Source organism: Triturus cristatus, chromosome 3_1 (genome assembly GCF_964204655.1).
Source record: "Triturus cristatus chromosome 3_1, aTriCri1.1, whole genome shotgun sequence".
Lineage (NCBI taxonomy): Eukaryota > Metazoa > Chordata > Amphibia > Caudata > Salamandridae > Triturus > Triturus cristatus.
In genome coordinates this window covers 965,725,343-965,738,510 of record NC_140583.1, presented here as the reverse complement: position 1 = coordinate 965,738,510, position 13,168 = coordinate 965,725,343, and the positions used below count along the sequence as shown (strand labels likewise).

The following is a 13,168-nucleotide window of genomic DNA, read 5'->3' as shown; positions in this document are numbered from 1 at the left end:
CTTTTGTTGTGTTCAAGGAGTGTTCTCCTGCATCAAAGTTGACTTTTGTTGAGTTTCAGCAATCTATGATAGGCAGCCTTGTTGTGTAACAGCAAGTGTTCCTAGAGTTGGAGTGGTGGAGGATGTGGCTTGATTGAAAGATCGCCACTTTCCTGATTACATTCCTCCTACATCCTCAAAAAACGTTCCCACTAGGAGATGTAGAGTCTGATGGAGAAGGGTACGCGGAAGGAGACTCGTATGTACTGCCCAGAGTGTCCTTCTAACCCTGGGCTGTGTGTCCCTGCTTGTTTTAGAGCGTACCACACGCTAAAGAATTTTTGGGAGCATCCATGAGTGGTAAAGTGAACTGCCTGGTCTGTATTCTTTAAAAAATAATGTGATTCTGTTTCAAGGTTGGCATTAGTGCAATGTATTTAGTTTCAGATTTTGTATTAGTAGATTTGTATCTATTTGTAATTTGTTTGTGTTTTTATTTGTCTAAAAAAATCCTAAATGTGAAGGCGGTGTGTGTAGGCTGGCGATGTGCGTGGACTGGCACCTGGCTGGCAGTGTGCGTGGACTGGCGCTTGGCTGGCGGTGTGTGTGAACTGGCGCTTGGATGGCGGTGTGCCTGGACTGGCGCTTGGATGGCGGTGTGCCTGGACTGGCGCTTGACTGGTGGTGTGTGTGTGGACTGGAGCTTGGCTGGAGGTGTGCGTGGATTGGTGCTTGGCTGGCGGTGTGCGTGGATTGGCGCTTGGCTGGCGGTGTGCGTGGACTGGTGTTTGGCTAGCGGTGTGCGTGGATTGGTGCTCGGCTAGCGGTGTGCATGGACTGGTGCTCGGCTGGCTGTGTGTGAGTAGTGACTTGCTGCTGATCACTACACACACTGCTAGCTGAGTGCCACTCCACGCAATCCATCAGCTTGTGTGGTTGCTGTGTCAGGAATGTGGTCGTGTGAAAGTGATGGGCCCTTGAATGGCGCTGTCTGCTGGTGTGAGTGTTGTAATGTGATGGGCCCGCGGCTGGCGGTGTGAATGGTTTTGTATGTGTCACACGTATGAAAGGTGTATGAATGGCCTGTAAAGAGGTTGGTGCCTTGTCGTGGCTTTACAGCTCACGAGCTGCGAGTTAATGGTTCAGTTTCTCGCCCTTTCAATTATTAACAGTGCATTTCATTTTTGTGAAATCACTTGCTAATGCAATTGTATATACTGAACCATCACTCACCCTCGTGCCAAATCCAACCAGTATGTGTGTGTGCTTGAGGATTAGATGGCTGTGCAGTAATATTTGTCTTTCTGAAGCAGGGTGTACCTTGTCCCTTTTTGTGAATGTTGTAATGTGTTGTTTTTGTGCCTGGTGGTGTGAATGGTCTTGTGTGTATCACGTATGAAAGGTGTGTGAATGGCCTGTAAAGTGGTTGGTGGCTTGCCGTGGCTTTACAGCTCACGAGCTGCGAGTCACTGGTTCGGTTTTTTGTCCATTTAATTGACAGTGCATTTCATTTTTTTTAAATCTCTTGTTAATAAAATTTTATATACTGAATTATCACTCGCCCTCGTGCCAAATCCAACCAGTATGTGTGTGTGTTTGAGGAATAGATGGCTGTGCAGGAATCTTTGTCTTTTTAGTCTCTCTGCCAAGTGTGTACATTCTATCTAAGAATAACCTACCAACTGTAGATATTGTCGTAAACCCATGGGAGTTCATGGTGATGTCTCTCTTGTGAATTCCAACAAGTTATTTTATCCACAATGTCCTGCAAACCTCAAAATGTCTGTCACATTTTCCTTGCAATATTGTGCAGAAATTCTCACGCTGTAGAAATAAACAACTAATTATGTCAAAACGATCTGGTTTTACAAGGGGGGGTCACCTGTGTTTTTGGCCCCGTGCTCGGCGGCCATCTAGGGAAACCTACCAAACCCACACATTTTTTAAAAGGAGACAACGGGGGCTTCCAGGGAGGTATGGCCTGCGTGGATCCCCCAACGTTTCCTTAGCCAGAATTCCCTGCAAACCTCAATTTTAACTTGAAAAAAATCAATTTTTTCACACATTTTTGTGTGGGAAAGTTGTGGCATCACCGGGCTCACTCAAATTTCCCACCACCCAGCGTTCCCCCAGGTCTCCCGGTAAAAACGGTGCCTCACTTGTGTGGGAGGCCCAAGTACCCGCGACAGGCAAGGGCCCAAAATGTAGTGAGGCGACATCAAAATTGCCTATCTCAAAAACAACTGGTTTTGCAAGGGGGGTCACCTGGGTTTTTGGCCCCGTTCTCGGCGGCCATCTAGGGAAACCTACCAAACCCACATTTCTGAAACCTAGAAACCAGGGGGTTTCAAGGGAGGTATGGCTTGCGTGGATCCCCCAACGTTTCCTTACCCAAAATCCCCTGCAAACCTCAATTTTAGCTGAAAAAAAATCACTTTTTTCACACATTTTTTTGTGGGAAAGTTGTGGCATGACCGGGCTCACACATTTCCCACCACCCAGCGTTCCCCCAGGTCTCCCGGTAAAAATGGTGCCTCACTTGTGTTGGAGGCCCAAGTACCCGCGACAGGCAAGGGTCCAAAACGTAGTGAGGCGACATCAACATTGTCTATCAAAAAATGTTTTGGGCCCTTGCCTGTCACGTGTACTTGGGCCTCCCACACAAGTGAGGCACCATTTTTATCGGGAGACCTGGGGGAACGCTGAGCGGTGGGAAATGTGTGTGAGCCCGTTGATGCCACAACTTTCCCACCCAAATATGTGTGAAAAAAGTGATTTTTTCAGCTAAAATTGAGGTTTGCAGGGGTTTCTGGTTAAGGAAACGTTGGGGGATCCACGCAAGCCATACCTACCTGGAAGCCCCCGGGTGTCTAGTTTTCCAGAAATGTGTGGGTTTGGTAGGTTTCCCTAGGTGCCGCGGGAGCTAGGGTTCACAAACTACAGCTAGGCACTTTGCCAAAAAAGGGTCATTTTTCACTGCGAAATTGAGGTGTGACCACGTTACGTTTTGCGCAGTTTCCTTTCGCGGGTACTAGGCCGACCCGCACAAGTGCGGTACCATTTTTCTCGTAAGACTTTGGGAAACGCGGGGTGGGTGGAAATTTGTGGATCCACGCAGATTCCAGAACTTTCCACCACAGAAATGTGGGGAAAATGTGTTTTTTTGGTCAATTTTTTAGGTTTGCAAGGGATTCTGGGTAACAAAACCTGGCAGGAGGCAGTCAAGCCACCCCATCCTGGATTCCCCAGGGTGTGTAGTTTTCAAAAATGTATAGGTTTGCTAGGTTTCCCTAGGTGCCGGCAGAGCTAGTGTTCAAAAACTACAGCTAGACACTTCGCAAAAAAAGGGTAAATTTTCATTGTGAAAATGTGGTGTGTTCACGTTGGGTTTTGAGCCATTTCCTGTCGTGGGCACTATGCTTACCCACACAAGTGAGGTACCATTTTTATCGGGAGACTTAGGGTAATTCAGTTTTGTAAAGCAACTGTTATTACCTATTGATTTTTGGTACATTTCTGCCTTCCAAATGAAAGACATTGTGTAAAATAGAAGTCATTTTGAAAAATGACCGATAATTCTCATGCTAGTATGAGTATTCCCAATTTCGAAAATGTGCAAATATGTACTGTTTCTAAACTCTATAATTTGTTCCCATTTCAGAAATACATAGGTGTCTTTCATACCGATTTTTCCATGTATACATTTTCCCACAATAATTGCTATATACCCGGAACATAATAAAAAAACCATTGCAAATTGATGCTCAGTTTTTAACTCTGGGTTCGTCGGGTTCTTGGTGAAACTACAAGTCCTATATATCCCCACAACCAGGAAGGTCCAGCGGATGTAACGGTACATTGCTTTCAAAGAGCTGTCATAATTAGAAGAAGTTACAGGTGAAAACATTGACACAAAAGGCTGTTTTTTTCAACTAATTTTCAATTTTTCCTATATTTAACTGTTAGTTTCTATAAAGAAACCTTGATGGATCTACACAAATGACCCCTTGCTGAATTCAGAATTTTATCTTCTTTTTCTAAAATGTATAGCTTTCCAGGATCCATTATTGCTTTCACACCCATTTCTACCATTAACTGGAAGGAGGTTGAAAGCATAAAAAATAGCAAAAATAGGCTATGTCCCAGAAAAATGCCAAAACAGTGTAAAAAATGTTGGTTTTCTGACAAAAGCCTGTCATTCCTCATAAGCTGGGAAAATGTGATTTCAGCCCCACAAACCTTTTTTGATACCATTTGCAGAGAAAAACCCAGACGCTTTCATTTGCAGCCCGTTTTTCCAGTTTTTCCCAAAAAAAAACAAAAAACATTTTGCTGTATTTTGGTTAATTTCTGGGACCCCTCCGGGGGAATCCACAAACCCTGGGTACCTTTAGAATCCCCATGATGTTGGAAGAAAAGGACGCAAATTTGGCGTGGATACCTTATGTGGTCAAAAAGTTACAGGGGCCTAAGCGCGCACTACCCCAAATAGCCCAAAAAAGGCTTAGCACAGGGGGGGGGGGGGGGGAAGGCCTAGCAGCGAAGGGTTAAAAAATTGTTTCCATTGTATCTTCAAAATGTAAAAAGCTCCCCATAAGTATATTTAAAATACTAAACAAAAATAAAATACAATTAATTTCTAAATAAAATGATTTCAATCACTTTGAGTGGTACGAGTGATTGGTAGATTTGAGTATGTAAGTCGCATCAGTATTGGCACTTTCTCGTATTTTGATTACTTAGTTGCCCTAGCCTTGCTGATTTTTGGCCAGAACCCTGTATTGATTATTACTTGTAGTACAAACAGTCATGAATTAAAACATGTTATTCCATTAAAATCCCTCTAAAAAACACCACAGAGTCAAAATAATAGAATGCTTTCATTTGTTGCGTTAAAAGCTAAAGATGTCCTCATGGTCTGCAAAATACGGTTTAATAAATTATTTCTAAAGATATATATGTGGTACCATGGAAAGGGTGACTCCACGACTGCATATCAGTGCTGCCAGGAAAAACGGATTCCTTTCCATACGGAAAATAAACCCATAGGAACCTTTAAGGCCTTCGACATCTGTGGTCCCCACAAAAATATATTAAACAGCTTACCGATAAACTCGTGCATACAAAAACTGACACACAACTAACACCAGATGGCAGTCAAACACCATACAATAGTTTCGAAGAAAGACCTTTAATTTGTGTTGCGTAATTGTTCAAAAATACGGTACAGCAGACTAGCAACTAGAGGCAGATTTCAGGGGGGGGGGGGGCTAAGAAAAAAATTCGGGGGGGGGGGGGCTGAATCTTTAAGCAATAGGCAGCGTGGAGCTGCAGGGGCTCTTAGAAGGGGTGAAACAACAGCGAGGCCTCATCAACATGCAAATGGTCTTTTAAAGAGCTGTGAAGTGCTCGGGTGCGGCTGTGTGGGTGACCGGGAAGCTGTTTCATCCCGGGCTGCGACACACGACGGGGGGCGGCTGAAGCCCTTTGAGTCCAATGGGTGTTGCGCGCCTGCGGTACACACGTAACAATTATCACGCACATTTTTTAAAACTGGAGTTGAACGTATACTGCTTCTTCACTAAAGATGGCAATTTTAAAATAAATCTTCAAAGTTCACCTGCTCGTATTCGCTGCATGCATGATAGATAAATTAAAGGGCAGGCATGGATACTACTACCCCAGCGAATATAAAGGGCGCAGTTGACCGCACTGGCATAATTACGGGATTCTGTTATGTCACTGATAAAAGACGTCACACTGCAATAGTTATCACACCAACGACGGAGTGAAGGGTTCCCCCGCCACCATTTTCCCCCTGTAAACTTACCCATGTTTCCAGGATGAGTCTGGCCGTGTAAAGTGTATGCGAGTATCCCACGAACACGATTCATTCCCACTGATAAATCCCCCTTTTCGCCACTAATTAGGCTACGTCAGCGGAAAATCCTCTTATAAATGCACTGTGCAATTCTAAAATGTAACCCGAAGCTACGTCTGTGAGCTGGAACGCAGAAGAAACACATTTTTGTTTGTTTTAGTAGCTAAGAATCGTTACCGTACATAACAAACCTTTCACTGTCACGTTCTGACACTGAGTCGCAGCGTCAATTGTTAGCAAGCGAGTCAGAGGCGCAACTAGAGCCAAATTTCGGGGGGGGGGCTGAGCAAAAATTTCGGGGGGGGGGGCTGAACTTTAAGCAATAGGCAGAGTGGAGCTGCAGGGGCTCTTAGAAGGGGTGAAACAACAGCAAGGCCTCATTAACATGCAAACGGTCTTTTAAAGACCTGTGAAGTGCTCGGGTGCGGCTGCTTTTTTGACCGGGAAGGTGTCTCATCCCGGGCTGCCACACACGACGGGGGGGCGGGGGGGGGGGCTGAAACCCTGCGAGTCCAATGGGTGTTGCGCGCCTGAAGCGAGTCTATGTTTCTGTGTGAGGTATTCATTAAAACTTATGAAAACGTGCTCTAAAATGCACGTTTGGTCCTCTTATTACTCCACCTCCCCAACCCAACTCTCACACTAAACATTGGTCGCTTGGTACTTTCAGTAGCAGTCCTATTGTTACAACACCTATAACTTTATTGAGATGACATCAACGGCCGGCGCACCCGAGGGATGAAAACTGTCTCACCATCACCGTGTAAGACATTGTCGAGAGGTGCTCAACATGGCGGCCTGCATGTATCCAGAGGCAAAATCAGTGTAGGTTACCGCTGCCTGCTTGGGTGTTCACAAACTTCTTTACAAACAAAATACATTGATTTTGTCAGCTTTCACCAAAGCCTTGACACATCCTTGACGCTTGGTAAAAATGCCTTGAGGCCAAGATGGAAAGTTACAAACTGCGGGAAAGTAGGGCCCCGGATACATGCAGCCACCATTCCGATCACTGCTTGCTCGCTACATTTTACCCTGGCAAAATTAAACAGAGTGGGAGAATCGCCAAAGTCCAAAGTAGTATACTTATAGCATAGAACACATATTTCCCCATATGCATCACCATTACATTTATAACTAATAAATTAAGACGTGTTTTAAATGGGAGAAATTTAAAGTAACGTGCTAAAATATTCCTTATCAACCCAACATTAGCTCTTCATTTTAATTTCTTCCATTTAAGCATCTTGCTGCTGGTAGATAAGCTCCCATTGATATTTTAATGACAGTTCCATTGATAAAAACGCTTGCATTCTTAGTATTTATTTTTCAAAGTACCTCAGTATTTTAAATCAAAACAGGACCTCACATATTTTAAATGGAAGGGTGTCAGAGATTATTTGCAGTAATATTAGTGAGCTGCTGCTGTCTTACAATATTGAAAACACACGCCACTATCCCTGAATATTCGATGTAAACACATTTAGAATTTAGATGAGTGCGGCTGTGCACTGTCAGTGATCTGGACAAAGAGGGCATGAAAGAGATGAAATTTGATCATAAATTCAAAGCTGTTACTAACAGGGCCCCCAAAACACGTTTTTCCCAGGGCCCCAAAAATCCATAAGATGTCCATGTCCAAGTCTCAGGTGTTGTGCTGCTGCTTTGTTCCACTCGGGCCTCTGAGCAAGTCAGAGCCCAACAGGAGCTTGAAGGTTGCCCGGTTGTGTGAAGTCCCTGAGCGCGGTTCAGTTCAACATAAAGTATATGGAGCAGGACCACATAATGACAGGATTTTAAAATGCAGAACCCATCCCTAGCGGCAGCTGGGTTGGATGAGAGCGGAAAAGCACCAAATTACCTTGATATAGCATCACACGCCTTTTAGAATATAAAATGCACTGTTATTATAGGCATGACTGGGCCATGTCAGTAAAGCCCCAAGGCTGCGAACGACTAAAATGGTTTTGGTAGCTCGCGATCGACCGGTTGGAAAACACCCGCGCCCGACACAGCCTCAGCAGTAATGAGATTTTGACTTTTTCATCCTAGTTGTCACCTGTCTATATTGTTTGTGCCTGGCTCATGTGCAGCTGGCTGGCTGTGCGAAATCGGAAAATTGGGTCAGAGGAGTAACTTGTGAAATTGGACGGTGCATTAGCTTCTATTTTGTGAAGAGGCTTACTAGCATTCTCAGCACTTCAACTCGCTCTTTTGAGCCAAATGCTATGGACTGAAGATTATTTATGGACTGAAGAGTAGTCAACTTTGCCCAATAGAGCACAGCATGCTGTTGTAGTTCCACTCTTGCGGTGTTCAGAGGGTAGCCATTGTAGTGGCACTTGCTTCCATGATGGATATTGCCTTCAGCAACCACACAAGGACACAATTGATGCTTTTTCCTCCGGAAGCTGGTCACAGCAGGAGTGAAGCATTTGGCAAAAATTCTGAGGGAGGAAACTTCATAACAAAAGTAAATATTTATTTTATCTACCCAGGGTGTCAGTTCACTATAGTATGACCAACACAGAGATGATGGTTTCAATATACATTGAAATGGCACTAGAGAAACAGATCTGAAACTATACATTTTGTTGTTAGACTCTGCCTCCCACAGATAAGAGCAGGTACTTGCAATGTTTTGTGAGAATGGGAAAATGGAGAGAGACAGCTTGAACGTTTTTTTAGTAACCGGATAGGTCCCTTGCAGCAGTGTTGGAAATGGCCCTTTCTGAGGGCTCACCACCAAATGTTTAGCCTTCCTCCTACTCTTTTTGCTGAATTCATTCTTTTTGGTGGCTTTAGGACTGCTAACCAGTGCTGAAGTGCATGTGCTCTCTGCCTAAAACATGGTAACATTGGCTTATCCACGATTGGCATATTTAATTTACTTATAGGTCCAGAGTAAAGTGTGCTACATGTGCCCAGGGCCTGCGAATGAAATGCAACTAGTAGACCTGCAGCACCGATTGGGTCACCCACTTAAATAGCCCTTGAAACATGTCTCAAGCGTGCCATTGTAGAGCTTCAGCATGCAGTTTTAAACTGTCATGTTGACCTGGCAAGTTAACCCTCTTGCAAGGACCAAACATTCCTTTTTAATACATATAAGACGCCCCTAAGGTAGGCCAGGACAGCCCAAGGGCAGGGTGCAGTTTATTGAAAAGGAAAGACATGTACTTTTGAGTTTAACATGTTCTTGTAGTGAAAAACTCAAATTCGTTTTTCACCACTGCAAGGCATATCTCTCCTATAGGTTAACATTGGGATTACCTTATTTGGTGTGGCAAGAAACACAATTTAAAAACACAACTTATGGTAAGCTGGATTTCAAATTGCAATTTGGAAAATGCCACTTTTAGAAAGCTTGCATTTTTTTTTCCGGTAAACAAATGGGGTCTTCGGTCTGTCTCTGAATACACGTCTAGGGTGGTTGACAGCTGTCTTTGTGCATTCTCTCTAGACAGTCACACAAGGTGTGACTGATGGGTCATCAACATCCTGATGGGCCATCATGGGCAGGGAGGGGCTGATGATTAAATCTGAAAGGGCTGTGTCCTGTTCCCACAAAAAGGGTTGCATACCCCCCCGTAGTGAGTATGGAGCCAGGGCAGGAAAGAAAGGGACTTATCATCTCAAAAGCATCTCTTTGAAGTCTCCTTCACTTCAAAGACCCAACTGGGTATAAGTACTGGACCGCTGACACCACCAACTCAGTACACTTCTAGACCTTTGGATACTCTGCCAGGAAGAAAGGCTGCTGTGCTGCTACAAGGACTGCCATTCTGCTGGACTCCTGAACCTCTACAACCCAGAGTGACCCCAAGGACCAGCTAACTGGTCTCCTATTTTCTGAAGTTTCAGTGACATAAAAAAATTCCAACCAAACTACTCCTGCACCTGGACCTTGCAATCTGCGAGTCTGACCAGCTAAATGGTACAACTCCAGTCCTGGACCATTTGAAGTTGGCTTAAGGTCTCTCCCCACTGTGATATTCATTAGGACCGCCGCTAAGCAGTGTGAAGCCCTACAAAGCCTTGACGCACAGCTGTCGACCTCATTGGAATCTACGCCGGGCAGCGTGAACCCCCACACAGCTTTGCCACGCAGCTGCCAGTTTATCGGAACAGACGCACAGTGACACCAAACCCTGTAAAGCCTTGCCACCCAGCTCCCCCGGGATCGACGCAAAGTGACACCAAGCTCCAAATAGCCATGCTGCATGGCTCCCTGGGACCGACGCCAAGCTCTGCAAAGCCTCGCTACACAGCTTCCTCGGTTTCGATGCCGGGCGACGCGAAGACTTGCAAAGCAACGCCGCAGACAGCTCACCAGGATATAAGGTACTGTGATTAGCAGGCCGAGGTGGGCCCCTGCAATACGCTTGCGCTCTATTGCGGTCGGCCTGAACTTGTAACTTTGTCTGGTCCGGCACGACCAGATAACCTCTTTTATGCGCTACTTTCACCTAAATCATTAAAATTGCATATCTCGACTTCTACTTATTGGATTTTTGTCGTTTTGGACTTGTTCCATTTATAAAATCCTAATCTATTTTTCTGAACTGCTGTGGAGCATTTTTGTGTTTCTCACTGTTACTGTTGGATGTGTTGCACAAATTCTTTACATATTGCCTCTTAAATTAAGCCTGATTGCTCTGTGCCAACCTACCAGAAGGCGAGCACAGGTTAATTTAGGTAGAGATTGTGACTAGGATTGGGGTTCCTGCTTTTACGGGGTGCGTACCTCTGCCAACCTGAAACCCATTTCTAACAACCAGCAGAAACAGAATACCTCAAAGGATGATGATACAAAAAGCTGTTCTCTGAAGTTTTGTCTGCGAGCTCTGAAGTTGCAAATTAGCCTCCACTCTTCCACATTTTTCTTTTTTTAGTAAAACCCGGTGGGAAAACCAGTCCCTTTGTTTTTTTAGGCATACCATACACCACCGTTTGCGTCCTGGTTACTCTTTTTCAGGTGCTCCTCCATCTCCCTGATTGGACAATTCAGTGGAGTTTTTTTAACCAATTTGAAATGCACCATTAACACGTACCATCCACCACCAACTTGCCTGAGGTAGTTCTTTTCCACAACTGAATTTTGCTTGGTAGTCTATCATGTATCGGAATGCAGATAATGGGATGTAATTCTGAGGTTGACTGAACTACCTACAATTCCGCAGAATGCTGGTAGTGACTATTGCTTGCCCGGATTCTTGGTTCAGTGCAAAGAACAAGACATAGACAAAGAATGTGTAGGTTTATCTTTGTTAAAATCAACAGGGGTATACCCAAATTACCCTCTTATACCTGGGTATGGGACGTAATTTTATACAATAGAAAATGGTGTAAAGGAAAAAATACAGAACAATTTATGAGTAGAGCACATTTAATTACCCTCTCCTCAATTACTGTTATTCTTGCTGAATATATCAAAACATATTTGTCACATACATGTGCAATGACACCTAATCAATGAAGAAAACACAAAAAGGACATATCACAACATCTGTACATAACTTAGTTAGGCAAAATTAGGTGGATGATGCCACTGGCCTTACTGTGCATATACAGTCTGGCATTTAGAGAGGTTGACTGCGCTTCTTCTACTTAAGTGCCTTTGGCATGATTCATTTACAGGAGAGTAGGCAATTGACAGTAGTAAACCCCGCTACAGAGAGAGCAATAAATCAATTAGGCTACATGGCGAAATAATTAACCAATCAGAATGCTTACCGCAAAGAATCTTAAATATATTAAAGCCTTCTATTTCTAATTGTGAAGCCTGTGATGTGATAATTCTGCAATCTGTACGGGAGTCTCATAGTAATATATGTTTCTCAGCTCTTCTCAACATACTCTTCTTGCAGCAGCTCATCAATGCCCATCAACCATCATTGGTAGGCAAATACAGTAAGCAGAAGATATTGTTCAGGGACGAGAGACATCCGTTACAACGTGGTCTTTACACCGCAATACGTTTACAACGTGGCCATTACAACACAAGTCGTTACAACGACTTGCGCTGGATGGCGCTATACATTAAGGAATAGTATGATTTACTATTCCAACACCTTCCCTACTGTAACGTAGGCTGGAGTTGGAATAGTAAATCATACTATTCCTAAGTCCAGCGCCATCTAGCGCAAGTCGTTGTAACGACTGGCGTTGTAATGACTGCGTTGTAGATGTATCGCGGTGTAATGACCGCGATGTAACGTCATACATTCTTCAGGGAGGGTTCTAAAACTAAGCTATTAAGAGTGTTGTTTACTACAGCTTCCAATAGCATTGAACATTGCTGCCAGTATGTGCTTTTATTTATTTGGAACACGATGTTTTGCAATCAGTGTTATGGGTACACTCTCAATTATGAACTTACTCCTTGTTAGTCCCTGGGTGGGGTGTGTTAATCACACATGGGCAGCTGCCACAGCTTCCTTCATGCGTAAGTGTGTCCTTTGGCTGACCTGTATTCACAAATGTTTTTAAGATGGCTCCACAGCACAGACAGCACTTACGGGATTTTGAAAACAGTCATTGGCTACATGTAGTCCCTTAACCTCATTGTGTCATCCAAATCCAGGCCAATGAGGTGGCGAAACAGTGCTCCAACTACCCTAAGAAGAAGAAGACCTCAGAATTTTAACCATACATCAAGAGAGTGAATGTAAATCCTATGATCATTGCCCTTTTGCCTGGTTAATATAGGTTTTCTGTTAGGCCTCTCTGGAATCTTCATTTTCTCACAGCATCCCAGCTTCCTTGTGCCTGACCAGGGGGGTGACTTAGGTAACCTCACAGCTGACAAACCTTCTTAAAAGAAGACCCTTTTAATGGGCTGTAACTCCAGTGGGGCTAAGAGTGTTTATACTGACAAACCGACATCAGTCCATTTACTGACTTCGTCATCAGTCAGTCTGCTAAAAAGGTAGTATCTGGAAGACCTTCAGCAACAAGATTCTCAGAGAGAACATCTTATGGCACTGAAAACTGCTTTGTCAGGCCAGGCATCACATAGGACTGCCTCATCCGTGTCTCCTTTCAAGGCCAAAAGGTGGCACCTGGAATATGTCCACTCCAAGTACCTGGTCAGAGCCTCTACCCACGAAGCTCTTTCGACCTCCTCAACAAATCTTCTGCTCTTGCCTCCAAGAAGCAGACTTCTGGTTGCATGTCCCATAACAAGTCCAGTATACAAATATCTTCAACAGATTCATCAACTATTCCAAAAACATCCAAGAGCACATGGGCTCCTTCTACGTTAATGACAAATTTGTTGATGGCACCTATGTAAACTCCCAAGTT

At 44.2% G+C, this 13,168-nt stretch overlaps 1 protein-coding gene across 2 annotated transcripts in view; it reads right to left on the bottom strand.

Moving 5' to 3' along the window:
• ORC4 (origin recognition complex subunit 4) overlaps positions 1–13,168 on the bottom strand; it is a 359,395-nt gene that overhangs the window by 39,200 nt on the left and 307,027 nt on the right. The window lies entirely within an intron of this gene.